Below are 12001 nucleotides of genomic sequence, written 5' to 3' on the forward strand. Positions count from 1 at the left end.
GGCTTAAAGGTTGAATACTGTTGAGTAGGAATGGGAGAGTGGGCATGTTTGTCGTGCTTTTCATTTTAGTATAACATTGGCTGTAGGTTAGTCATACAGCCCTCCATCCTTTCTTATTTATTTGTGTGTGTGGTGTATGTGTAAGTGTGTGTGTATGAGGGTGTGCTCACCTATGCGTGTGCACGTGGAGCTGATGATGTTGGTTATCCTCCTTGATTGCTCTCCTCCTCATTTTTGAGACTGGGTCTTACTGAACCTGGGGCTCGCCATTTTGGCTAGACAGCGAACCCTTGGACCCCTCTGCCTCTCTCTCCTTGGTCCCCATCTCCACAACGCTGCAGTTACAGGTGCTTGCTGCCATGCTCAGGTTTTTTGTTTTTCTTCTCAAGATAGTATTTCTCTGTGTAGTCCTGGCTGTCCTGAACTCACTCTGTAGACCAGGCTAGCCTCGAACTCAAGAGATCCAACTGCCTCTGCCTCCCGAGTGCTGGGATTAAAGGCGTGCGCCTCCACTGCCTGGCTTTTTTTGTTTGTTTATTTGTTTGTTTGTTTTCCTTTTACTATTTATTTATTCTTATTTCATTAGCATTGGTGTTTTACCTGCCTGTATGTCTGTATGAGGGTGTTGGATCCCCTGAAACTGGAGTTTCTAGACAGTTGTGAGCTGCCATGTGGGTGCTGGGAATTGAACCTGGGTCTCTTGGAAGAATAGCCAGTGCTCTTAACCACTGAGCCATCTCTCCAGCCCTTGTTTATTTTCTTAATGTAGGTGCTGGGTCCTGAAATTCAGGCCCTCGTGCTTGCGTGGCAAACCTCCACTGAGCTGTCTTCACAGACCCCGTTTGCAGGCTTTATGTTGAGATACGTTTCCTCTCTTCTCATCTCCTTAAGGCTTTATCTTCAAGGTGTGTTGAACTTTGATGAAGGCCGTTTTTGCATCTATTGAGATAATCATGTGATTTCTGCCCTTAATTCTACTTATATATTGTATTATAGTTAATAATTTGTATGTGTTGAACCAATATTGCATCCTTGGAATGGAACCAGCTTGGTGATGGTATATGATCTTCTGTGCCCTTAATTTGGTTTACACGTATTTTGTTGGGGATTTTTGTGTCTGTGTTCATCAGGGAAAGCGGTCTGTAATCTTCGTTTGTTGTGTCCTTATCTGGTGTGATTATCAGGATAGCACTGGCTTCCTTTTCCATTCTGTGAACGGATTTTGAGAGTGGAGGGTGGCCCTTCCTTAGAGGTTGGATAGGCTCAAGCTCTTCTTTGTGGGAGAACTTTTATCACTGCTCCAGTCTGTGGTGACGTTGTTACGTCTCTAGATTTCATTTGGTTAGGTCAGATGTGTCCAGTTAGCCATTTCTTCTACGTTTTCCAACTTTTCTGAGTGTGTGTTTCAAAGTATTCTTTAATTATCCTCTGGATTTCTACTGGAGTCTTTAAAAAACAATGCTCCTTTCTATCTCAGCTTTATTAATTTGAGTCTTTTGGTTAGTTTGTCTAGAGGTTGTTAATCTTTATTTTTTCTGAGAATCAACTTTTTGTTCAATTGATTCTATATATTATTTTCTGGGTCTTTATTAATTTATGTCCTCATCTTTATTATTTGTTGCTGTCTGTTTTCTGCTTTTATGTTTGGCTGTGGTTTTTTTCCCCTTCAAAAGCCCTGCATATATCATTAGGTTATGTATTTGAGATTGTCCTGATTTTTTTAAACAATTTTTTTTTAGTTGGTTCTTTGGGAATTTCATATCGTGCACCCCAGTCTCACCCATCTCCCTATCCCTTCACATCCACTCTTCACACTTGTAGTGTTCCTCCCACAGGCAAACTAAAAAAGAAATAAAAATAAGATAAAGATTTTTTAAAAATACAAGAAAAAGAAAAATAAAAAATACAAATAAGAATATCAACTTCTATTAAAACAAACCAACAAGCTGGGCAGTGGTGCACACCTTTAATCCCAGCACTTGGGAGGCAGAGGCAGAAGGATCTCTGTGAGTTAGAGGCCAACCTGGTCTACAGAAAGTTCCAGGACAGGCTCCAAAGCTACACAGAGAAACCCTGCCTCAAAAAACAAAACAAAACAAAACAAAAAACCAACAAGAAACAGATAAGGAAAGAAAAAAACAAAAACCCGCAGACACTTGGCTCCTCCACCTTTGCCTCTCCATCACCTCTTCATTCGTCTTAGTGGCCCTGGGAGCTGCTGTGTGTCGTGCAGTACATCCTTTTGTCCAAACAGCTTTTCTTGCAAATGTTCATTGTGTAATGAATGTGTTGTTGGTCAAGTTCAAGGCCTCTGGCCTCAGGCACACCATCTACACTGGACCCCCACAGAAACTCCCTGGACATCCTGCTGTTGCCCTGAGCCATGTAGACCTAGGTCATGGCTCTTCAGGCCCAGTCCCTTCACACACTCCAGCAAGTCATAGATGGCAATGGTAGATCTTGGAGTATGCTACTACCTCAAAGCCCTGGATATGTGCCTGGGTGGCTGCTGAATTGATCAGTCCAGGCTGCTGGGACCACCCCCTCCGGTGAGGGGCGGGGCCAACTCTCCCAGGCCCGTGGGGAGGGGTAGGGACAGCCTTTCCAAATGTGAGGGTGAGGGTTGGGGGGGCAGCAGCTCTCTTATGAGGGGTGGGGCCAGCTTTCCCATGCCAGAGTCATTGGAGTCCATTATCCCAGGGCTGGTGAGAGATGGGATCAACTTTCCCTGGGCCATGAGGGGCGGGCGGGGGCCACTCAGCAAGGCCTTTGGACTTCAACTCATGGATCACATGGGCCCCTGTGGTAGCACAGGCAATGGACATCAATACAACTGTGGCAGGACCACGGAGCCAGACATGGCCCTCAGCAACAGCTTGGGCCCAGATGTCGCCATGCTGTATAGGCCTCTCAGATAAGCATGGGTCCAGCAACAGCATGGTCCCAGGTGGTGGTAGTGACCCTAAGCAGTCAATGGTAACAGGAGCCACGGACCTCAACACAGACCCTGGCTGCTGTAGGGCCATGGATCCAGTCATGGTCCCAGCTACAGCTTGGCCGGGATGTCAATATGCCGCTCCCCCATACCGATCTGTTTGGCCCCTACAGCAGCTTGATCCTCAGGAACCAATGTGACCTCAGGGGTCGGCCCATATCCCAGGCGTCTGCATTGCCTTCGGTGGTAAAGGACATCAACACAGACCCCAGTTGCCGTGGGGCCATGGACCCAGAGGTGGCCCTGCGCAGTAACCCTGCCCTTGACGACTCCATGGCTGCAGGGGGCAGCGCAGGCCTCTCAGATCGGCAAGGCCCTGGAAGCCCCAACATGGTTACAGGTGGTTACCCAGAAGCCAGCCACCCTTTTGGTCTTTCGTGAGAACCTGGGCCATGTACATCAACATAGACCCCAGCTGTGGTAGAACCCAGACACGGTCCTCAGCAGCCTCTTGGGCCTAGATATCACTGTGGCCCCGGGTGACTGCACAGGCCCCTCAGATTGGCATCGCCCTGGCTGTAAGGTGGCCCTTGTACAACATGGACCCAGGTGACTGCCCAGACCTCTGCATCCACATGGCCTTCAGTGGTACCAGGAGCCATGAATATCAGCACAGACCGTGGTGCAGTAGGGCCATGGACATGCCCCAGGTGGCAGTCCAGGTTACCCCAATCTGTATGGCCCTAGTGGCAGCGTGACCCTCAGGCACCAGTATGGCTTCTGGTAATCTGGGCATCTGCACCACCCTCAGTAGTAACAGGAGCCACTGACATCAACACAGACCCTGGCTGTGGGAGGGTCCATGGATCCAGACCTGGCCCCTGGCAGCAGCTCAGTCCCAGTCGACACCCTGGCCATGGGTGGCAGTGAAGTCTACTTAGGTCAGCATGGCCCTGGCTACAGGTGGCAGCCCAGAGCCAGACATCCATATGGCCAGCTATGGGGTTACCACCATAGGGCCATGGGACATCAACACAGACCTCACTGCAGTAGGACCACAGACCCAGACATGGCCCTCAGCAGCATCCCAGGTCCCACCCAATGCCACCATATGCCTGGATGGCATCATAGGCCACTCAGATCAGTATCACCCAGCTGCAGGGTGGCCCTCGGGCCCCATGTGAGGGCCCAGACCCCGGGCTCCCACCCAGTCCTCGATGGTAACAGGCGTCTTGGATATCAGCACAGACCATGCTGCTGTAGGGCCACATTGTTCTGATTTATGATGTAAGTTTTCATGGCTGCAGACTGCCTTAGGGATTTTCTGGAGGTTCTGGTAAATTGTGCTTTCAGTTTTGTTTGATTGGAGGAATTTTTAAACATCACCTTGATTTCCTCAGTATCTCACTGATCATACAAGAGTATATTACAGTTCAGTCTTCAAGTAATTGGGTAGTTTTTGTAATTTCTCTTGCTGCTGATTTCTGGTTTCTTCCATGTCATATAAAAAAGAGAAATACTTTTGCCTTTTCTAAGACTTGCTGTGGTCTAGATTATGGTCCATTTTAGGGAAGGTGTGCAGACTGCTGAGAATGTGTTTCTTTTCTGTTGGACGGGCTAGTCTGGACATCTGTGAAGTCCGTTTGTTCTGTAGTCTAGTTTAACTGAAGTTTATTGGTTGCTTTTAATTTGGATGACCTCTCTAAAGATGAGATTGGGGTGCTGAAGTCCCCCTCTATTATTGTATCAGGATTTCTGGGACCTTTTATGTACAATAGGGTTTTTTTTTTTTTTTTTTTTTTTTGTAGTTGTTGTGTTTTAATTGGGAGCCCTGGTATTTAGTGCATATGTATACAAATTTTATATATTTTGTGTGTGTGCATATATGTGGGCATGTGCCACAATACATCTGTGGACAACATTGGGTATCAGTAGTAACCTTCAACCTCATTGGTGACAGGTGCCCCCCCTTCTGTATGTGTGTGTGTGTGTGTGTGCGCGCGCGCGCGTGCGCAGCCCTAGCTATCTTGGAACTCACTATGTAGACCTGGCTGGTTTTGAACTCACACAAGATCCATCTGCCTGCGCTTCCCAAGTGCTGGGATTCAAGGCATGCTTTACCATGCCTAGAAAGACAGGGTCTCTTGATCACTCCTATGTACCCCAGATCCTGCCAGCTTCCAGGTGTCTCCCATCTCCCCTCCCATGTCTTACCTTGACCTGCTTTAGGTGGGTCTGGGGATTTGAACTTGGGTCTTATGAGTCATCTCCCCTTGTCTGTTGTCTTACTTGGAAGGCATCAATGGGCTTTTGAATAATTACTAACTGTGAGATTACATGACTTTTCTCTGTCCAGTGGTTCTACCATCTGTGGGTAATCCTGCCCAGGTAATTATTATTCAAATAAAGTTCAAATAAAGTATTTTCTAAATAATCTGTGTATTTCAGAAGAAAAGTTTATGTTTAAATAGCAGAACTCAGTGTTGCTTCTTCTTGGCTTTACTTTTAAAATCATCCCTGAGGAAGCTTTAGATTTTATACTTCAGAAAACAAGATCATTGGATCCCTAAACAGTTGTCTTCTGGAGCCCCTAACAATATTAAGGATGCCCCTTTTTTTCCTTTAAAAATTAAGTAAAACTGTATTTAAATTTGCCAATTAGGGACTCTGCGGTAAAACACTGATCTGTTGACCATCAATAAAATAATTTATGCTAAGGACAGAGCAAAACCAGAACAATCCTGTGTGTGCACTGTTTGTACCTTCTGAGTGCATGCCATCCTCAGCTCATTTTGAACTTGGTTTGTAATTGGGGTCTGGTGATTGGGGTGTGGTGTTGTGAACACAGTGCTTTCCTGAGTAGAGAACTGTTGACACAAGCGTTCCTTAAATGCTTTCATGGCTGGAACTTAAGGAATGGCAGTTGATAAACCTCCCCCTCTCTTAGTCTCTTAAGAAATATGTACTGTGGCTTTTTAAATATTACACAGATATTTCCCCAGGTGTCATGATCCTAGATACAATCCTCTCACTTGGGAGGCTAAGGCAGGAGGATGAAGAATTCAAAGCCAGCCTGGGTTGTGTAGCAAGACTTTCTTCAAAAGCCAAAAAATAAGTTTCAGTTTTAATGTTCTGCTGTTTTTTTTAAACTCAAGAAAAGTAAAGTTTCAGAAAACTCGTGTGTGTGTGTGTGTGTGTGTGTGTGTGTGTGTGTGTGTGTGTACACACGTGCGTGCTTGTGTCTGTATTGACTTTAATTCTTCTATGTGGAATTTAATGAGGAGGCCGTTTTAAAGATTTATTTTTATTTTCTGTGTATGAGTGTTTCACTGTATGTATGTCATACATGTCTGTGCACTACATGTGTACTATGCCCTTGGAGACCAGAAAAGGGTGTTGGATCCCTTGGAAATGAGTTACAGACCATTGTTTACCACCACGTGGGTTCTGGAAATTGAACCCAGAGCTAGTGCTTAACCACTGAGCCATCTCTGCAGTTTAGGAAGTCGTATTTTGTTGCTGATAGTATTTTTTCAATAAAGATAATTTGCTTTTAGTGAAGATAACTTTAGTTTTTTTCTTTGCCACAAAAATTCTTTTTTTTTTTTTTGGTTTTTGAGACAGGGTTTCTCTGTGTAGCTTTGCGCCTTTCCTGGAGCTCACTTGGTAGCCCAGGCTGGCCTCGAACTCACAGAGATCCGCCTGGCTCTGCCTCCTGAGTGCTGGGATTAAAGGCGTGCGCCACCAACGCCCGGCCCCCACAAAAATTCTTTAGAAGCCTTTTTTTCTCTTCTAATTTAATTCTGAACTACATTTTCCCAGCCATTGTGGCCGACTAGTAACCTGGAAGGTACCTTGAAACAGAGTGCTTTGAGGCTGCAGCTCTCTGTTAATGTCATTAGAAGGAGAACCACGATTTTTTTTTTTGTTTTTTTGTTTTTTTGTTTTTTCAAGACAGGGTGTCTCTGTGTCGTTTTAGTGCCTGTCCTGGATTTTGCTTTGTAGACCAGGCTGGCCTCGAACTCACAGAGATCCGCCTGCCTCTGCCTCCCGAGTGCTGGGATTAAAGGCGTGCGCTACTGCTGCCAGGCATGCTGTTATTTTTAAGATAGGTTCCCACTTGAACTTCTGACCCTCCTGCCTTTGCCTCTGGACTGCTTAGATTACAGGTGTGCCCCACCAAGCCTGGTCTACACACCCAGTGCTGGGGTCAGGTTCAGACATCCTGTGGGCTAAACAAACCCAGTACCTACCGAGCCATAGCCCTAGAGTTGTGTGTGTGCCTGACTTGTTTGTGTACGTCCTCAGGGCTTGTCCATGTTACATACTGTGTATAATTTCTTTTTGGTTTGAAGGATAGCCCGTTGTATGTGTATACCACACTTACCCCCACACTGTGGAGAGATGCTTGTGTCCTTCCTGCGCTTGGTTGTTATGAATAATGCTGCTGTGAATACAGGAGTGCAAATATTTTTTTGAGGCTATTATGGAAGGTATTTCTTTTTTAGTCAGTTTGCCATTTGTATATAGGAAGGCTACTGATTTATGTGTGTTAATTTTGTATCCTGCACTTTGCTGAAAGTGTTTATCAACTGTAGAAGTTCTTGGTGGAGTTGTTAGGGTAATATACTGCAGTGGTCTGAATATTTGTGTCCCCCCAGAATCCACATGTTTTAGAAGGTGGGGGTCTACTGGAGTTGCCTTGCCTCTGGTGGAAGGGACTAGTGCCTTGGTGAAGTGACCCTAGACTAGCCCTTCTTGAGGACGCAACTAGAAGTTGCAAGTCTTTGAAACGGCAGTAAGTCTACAGTGCCTTCATCTTGGACTTCTGTCTCCGGGATGGACAGATGGACATCAGTTCATTCCTGTTGTGTGTGAGGAGGTCTCTCAGGTGTGGAATCCATTAAATCAAACTGAAACAAACAAGACATACCTTGTGTGGCATCTGCTATGGAAAGCCATAGTTGAGGCTCTGAGCGTGGGTGAGGTTTATTTGGGAGAAACAGTTAGGGAAGAGAAGGGAGGAGGAGGCGCTGGGAATCTGTCTGTGTATCCAGGAGCACAGTCCACAGAGAACAGTCATGGCTCAGTCCAGAAGCTGCAAGGTATGGCACAAAGAGCTTGGGTGTCTAGTTAAAGGTCTGATTTCTCTATCCAGGGTGGCTCCATTTGGCTCTGTTCTCCAAGGAAGTAGGGCACAGGAAGGGGCAGGAAATCCTCATAACTTAACCACTTTTCCCAGAGGCCCACTTCTCCCCTAGCGGCTTTTGGGCAAGTTTTCACTATATAGCTCTGGCTTGCTCAGAACTCTCGATGTAGACTAGGCTGGCCTTGAACTCAAAGAGATTCACCTGCCTCTATAGTGAGATTAAAGGCCTGCACCACCGTGCCCAGCACGGCCCCTCTTCCTACTATCACCACACTGGAGATATTGTTACACCATGAGTTTTCGAGAGGGCACAGTCTAGACAGAGGACAGGCTTAGGTAGAAGAAAAAGTCAAGCTGCCCTGGCATTGACACTGAAATCTCAGCACCCCAGACCTTCACAGAATGAGTTGTGCAACTAGGGCCTTCATATTCCATAAGGTCGCTTGGAGAGTGGGTGTATCTGTGTGTCTGTAGGCACGGAGTCAGGTCTTAGAGGGCTGATAACAGGAGATGGTCTAATGACAGCCACAGAGACCATCAGTTTTCCTTCACAGTGGGGTGTGCTAGTGCTGAGGAGAGCAGCTAGGAGCCTCAGTTACAGCCTTCTTTAGACTAGGACTCCCATAGACTGGCGGGACCCTGGGCTTTGTCTTAAAATCTGTCAGATGGACTTAACGCTTAGATTGACCATTACAAAGTTTGAATATGATATGATTGTTTAAACGTGTGCATATTGTCTTATAAAGCCAGATGTGATGGCCCACACCAGTAGTCCTAGCACCCAGGAGGCAGAGGCAGGCATATCTCTGTGAGTTCGAGGCCAGTGTAGTTTACCAGCAAGTTCCAGGATAGCCAGGGCTGAGACCGGATCATAAAGAAACAAGACAGAGCCAAGCAGTGGTGGCGCACGCCTTTAATCCCAGCACTCGGGAGGCAGAGCCAGGCGGAGCTCTGTGAGTTCAAGGCTAGCCTGGGCTACAGAGTGATTTCCAGGAAAGGCGCGCCAAAGCTACACAGAGAAACCCTGTCTCCGAAAAACAGAGAGAGAGAGAGAGAGAGAGAGAGAGAGAGAGAGAGAGAGAGAGAGAGAGAGAGAGAGAAACAATACAAAATGTTCTGTGAATGTTTATATTGAAAAAAATGTATTCCTTTGTCAAAGGTGTGTATTTGATGGAAAATGATTTTCTATAGGAACTTTTTAAATTACAGTACAAAATACTTGACCCCTGTTGTGTTAATAGTAACATGAAGCCAGGTGGTGGTGGTGCACACCTTTAATCCCAGCCCTCAGGAGGCAGAGGCAGGTGGATTTCTGTGAGTTTAAGGCCAGCCGCGTCTACAAATCGAGTTCCAGGACAGCCAGGAATGTTACACAGAGATACCCTGTCTCCAAAAACAAACAAACAAACAAAAACCCAAATAGTAATAGGAATACATTTACTCATCCAAGAAGTTTAGCTTTTAGTTGTTCATTACTTATTTGTAGATGTGTTAACAGTATGCGCATTAAGAAGAATGTCAGACAGATTTACAGTTTTAAGATACTATGTGGTTGGCAAATGAAATAGACTGTGGTGTTGATAGTGCTTCTCTCTTTCTGTGTAAACTGAGCTTTAAATTAACGGCTGTCAAGATTCGACTGTAACCAAGACCTGAAGGGTGGGGCTTGGCCATGAACCAGTGTCTGTAGTAGTTATGCACATGGGGCGGTGTGACCCCGTGGGGGAAGGAAGGAGAACAAGATCTAGATTCTTAGCCGTCCCTTGTAACCACACCAGACACGTGTGTGGAGATAGAGTGAGGTACAGAAGGGTCACGGCCTCTGGAACATCACCGAGAATGTCTTGTGTCAAAATGCAGAGAGGAGGAGACTTGGGAACACGCACTTCCAAGATCCTTCAAGGTTCAGGGATCTGTGTAGACGAGGAGGCAGAAAGGTTGTAAGAGCCAGAGGTGGTAGATGCTCCAAGGAACTCATGTTTTCATATACAACAGGACTGATAGAGACACACAGTCTCAGCACTGAGAAGGGGAGTGGACACAAAGCCCACTCCTAACCAAGAAGCTGTTTGCAGTGGATAACTTTTGGGAAAGGGAAAATGAGTTTTCTCCAATGGAGTATTGCCATGGGATATATCAGCCACACTCCAGGACAGGTCCCATGCCTAGGAGGAGCTGGACAAACAAAATGTACTCCATGATTGGTTTTTGTGGACTTTTTGTTTTAGTATTTCATCTTAATGTTTTTCATGTTTTGTTTTGTTTTGATTTTTGGTCTTTTTATTTTGTTGTTTTGAAAAGAGAGAGAAAACGTGAAGTTAGGTGGGGAGGATCTGGCGAGCGTTGGGGGAGGGGAAACATGATTAAAATGTATATGAAAAAATTATTTATTTTCTCTGAAAATAGATTTTTTTTCATACAGTACGTTTTGATTATGGTTTTCCCTCCTCCCACTCCTCCCATTCCCCCCGCCCCCAGCTCCCATCAGATCCATACTCTTTCTGTCTCTCCTTAGAAAGTAGACATCTAGCCAAGTGGTGGCGTACTCCTTTAATCCCAGAACTCGGGAGGCCGAGGCAGGTAGATCTCTGAGTTGTAGGTCAGCCTGGTCTACAGAGTGAGTTCCAGTACAGGCTCCAAAGCTACACAGAGAAACCCTATTTTGAAAAAAAAAAAAGAAAGGAAAAAGAAAACAGACATCTAAAGAATAATAATAAAATATAAGATAAACAAGTCAAATATGAAAAAGCACGAGAAATGCGTAGATGCAGAGACACTCGTTCCTTGTGCTCTGAGGGGAGGGATTTGATGGAGACATCCCGTTTAGAGCTGAGTGTTCCAAGGTCTCTCTGCCTAATGTCTGGCTGTGTGGGTCCCTATTTGTTCCCATCTGTTGCAGGAGGAAGCTTCTCTGATGGCTGAGCAAGGCACAGATCTAGGAGGAGTTGAGGGGAAGGGAGAATATGATCAAAATATATGAAATAAAATTAAACTTTTTATTCTTCTCTTGTACTTTACACTCTAACTTCAGTTTCCTCCCTCCAGTCCTTCCCCCAGATCCACTCCACCTCTGTTTCCCTTAAAAAAAAAAAAAAGATCAGGCCTCCCAAGGAGATCCACCAAACATGGCCTAATAAGCCTGGGCACAAACCCTCATATCAAGGCTGGACATGGTAACCCAGTAGGAGGAAAGGGGTCCCAAGCCAGGCAAAACCATCAAGGACACCCCTACTCCCTCCCATGTTGGGGGTCCCACAAGCACACCAAGCTACACAGCCGTAAGGTATGTGCAGAGGACCTAGCTCAAGCCCTCACAGGGCTCGTGTTTGTCTCTTCAGAGTCCCTGAGCCTCTGTGAGCCCTGCCTGTTGATTGTGTGGACCATGTTCTCCTGGTGTCCTCTGTAGGAAAAAGTTTCAGTAGAAATAACTTCCTGTGTCTTAGGATTGAAGACAAAGGAGACTTTAAGTGTTCAGAATACTAGGTGGAGCACCAAGAAGCATATTGTTATGAAAAGTCATGGCAGGGGACAGGCAGAGCGTGTGAAATACTTAGACTGTCAGGTCCTGAGGGCCATTCGATTTCTGTTCTGCCTGGGTCTCTGCTTACTGCTGTAGCTCCTTAACACTGTAGCTGTCACTTCTTTTGGCAGATAACACGTGGCTGCTGTGTTAATTAAAAAAGAGCCTCTGTGTTCTGTGTTCAGCTACCCATATCTATTCACAGTTCCTGTTTATTGTCATTTCCTTTTATTTATTGTGTGAGTGAACGTTCTTGGAAAGAACAGTACCTTCCACCAAATCTTCTACAAGCCTGTTCACCCGATGAGAACTTCTGTGACTGGAGAGGTTGTGATGTTGCAGGTCCAGAACCTAAGAACAATTTATCTTGGGCTGTTTTAGCTCCCTAAATAGCCAT

At 45.8% G+C, this 12001-nt stretch overlaps 1 protein-coding gene across 2 annotated transcripts in view; it reads left to right on the top strand.

Annotated features, from left to right (window-relative positions):
• Positions 1 to 12001, top strand: part of Prkci (protein kinase C iota) — a 61451-nt gene that overhangs the window by 11869 nt on the left and 37581 nt on the right. The gene's annotated exons all lie outside the window — the stretch shown is intronic.

Source organism: Peromyscus maniculatus, chromosome 6 (assembly GCF_049852395.1).
Source record: "Peromyscus maniculatus bairdii isolate BWxNUB_F1_BW_parent chromosome 6, HU_Pman_BW_mat_3.1, whole genome shotgun sequence".
Classification (NCBI taxonomy): Eukaryota; Metazoa; Chordata; class Mammalia; order Rodentia; family Cricetidae; genus Peromyscus; species Peromyscus maniculatus.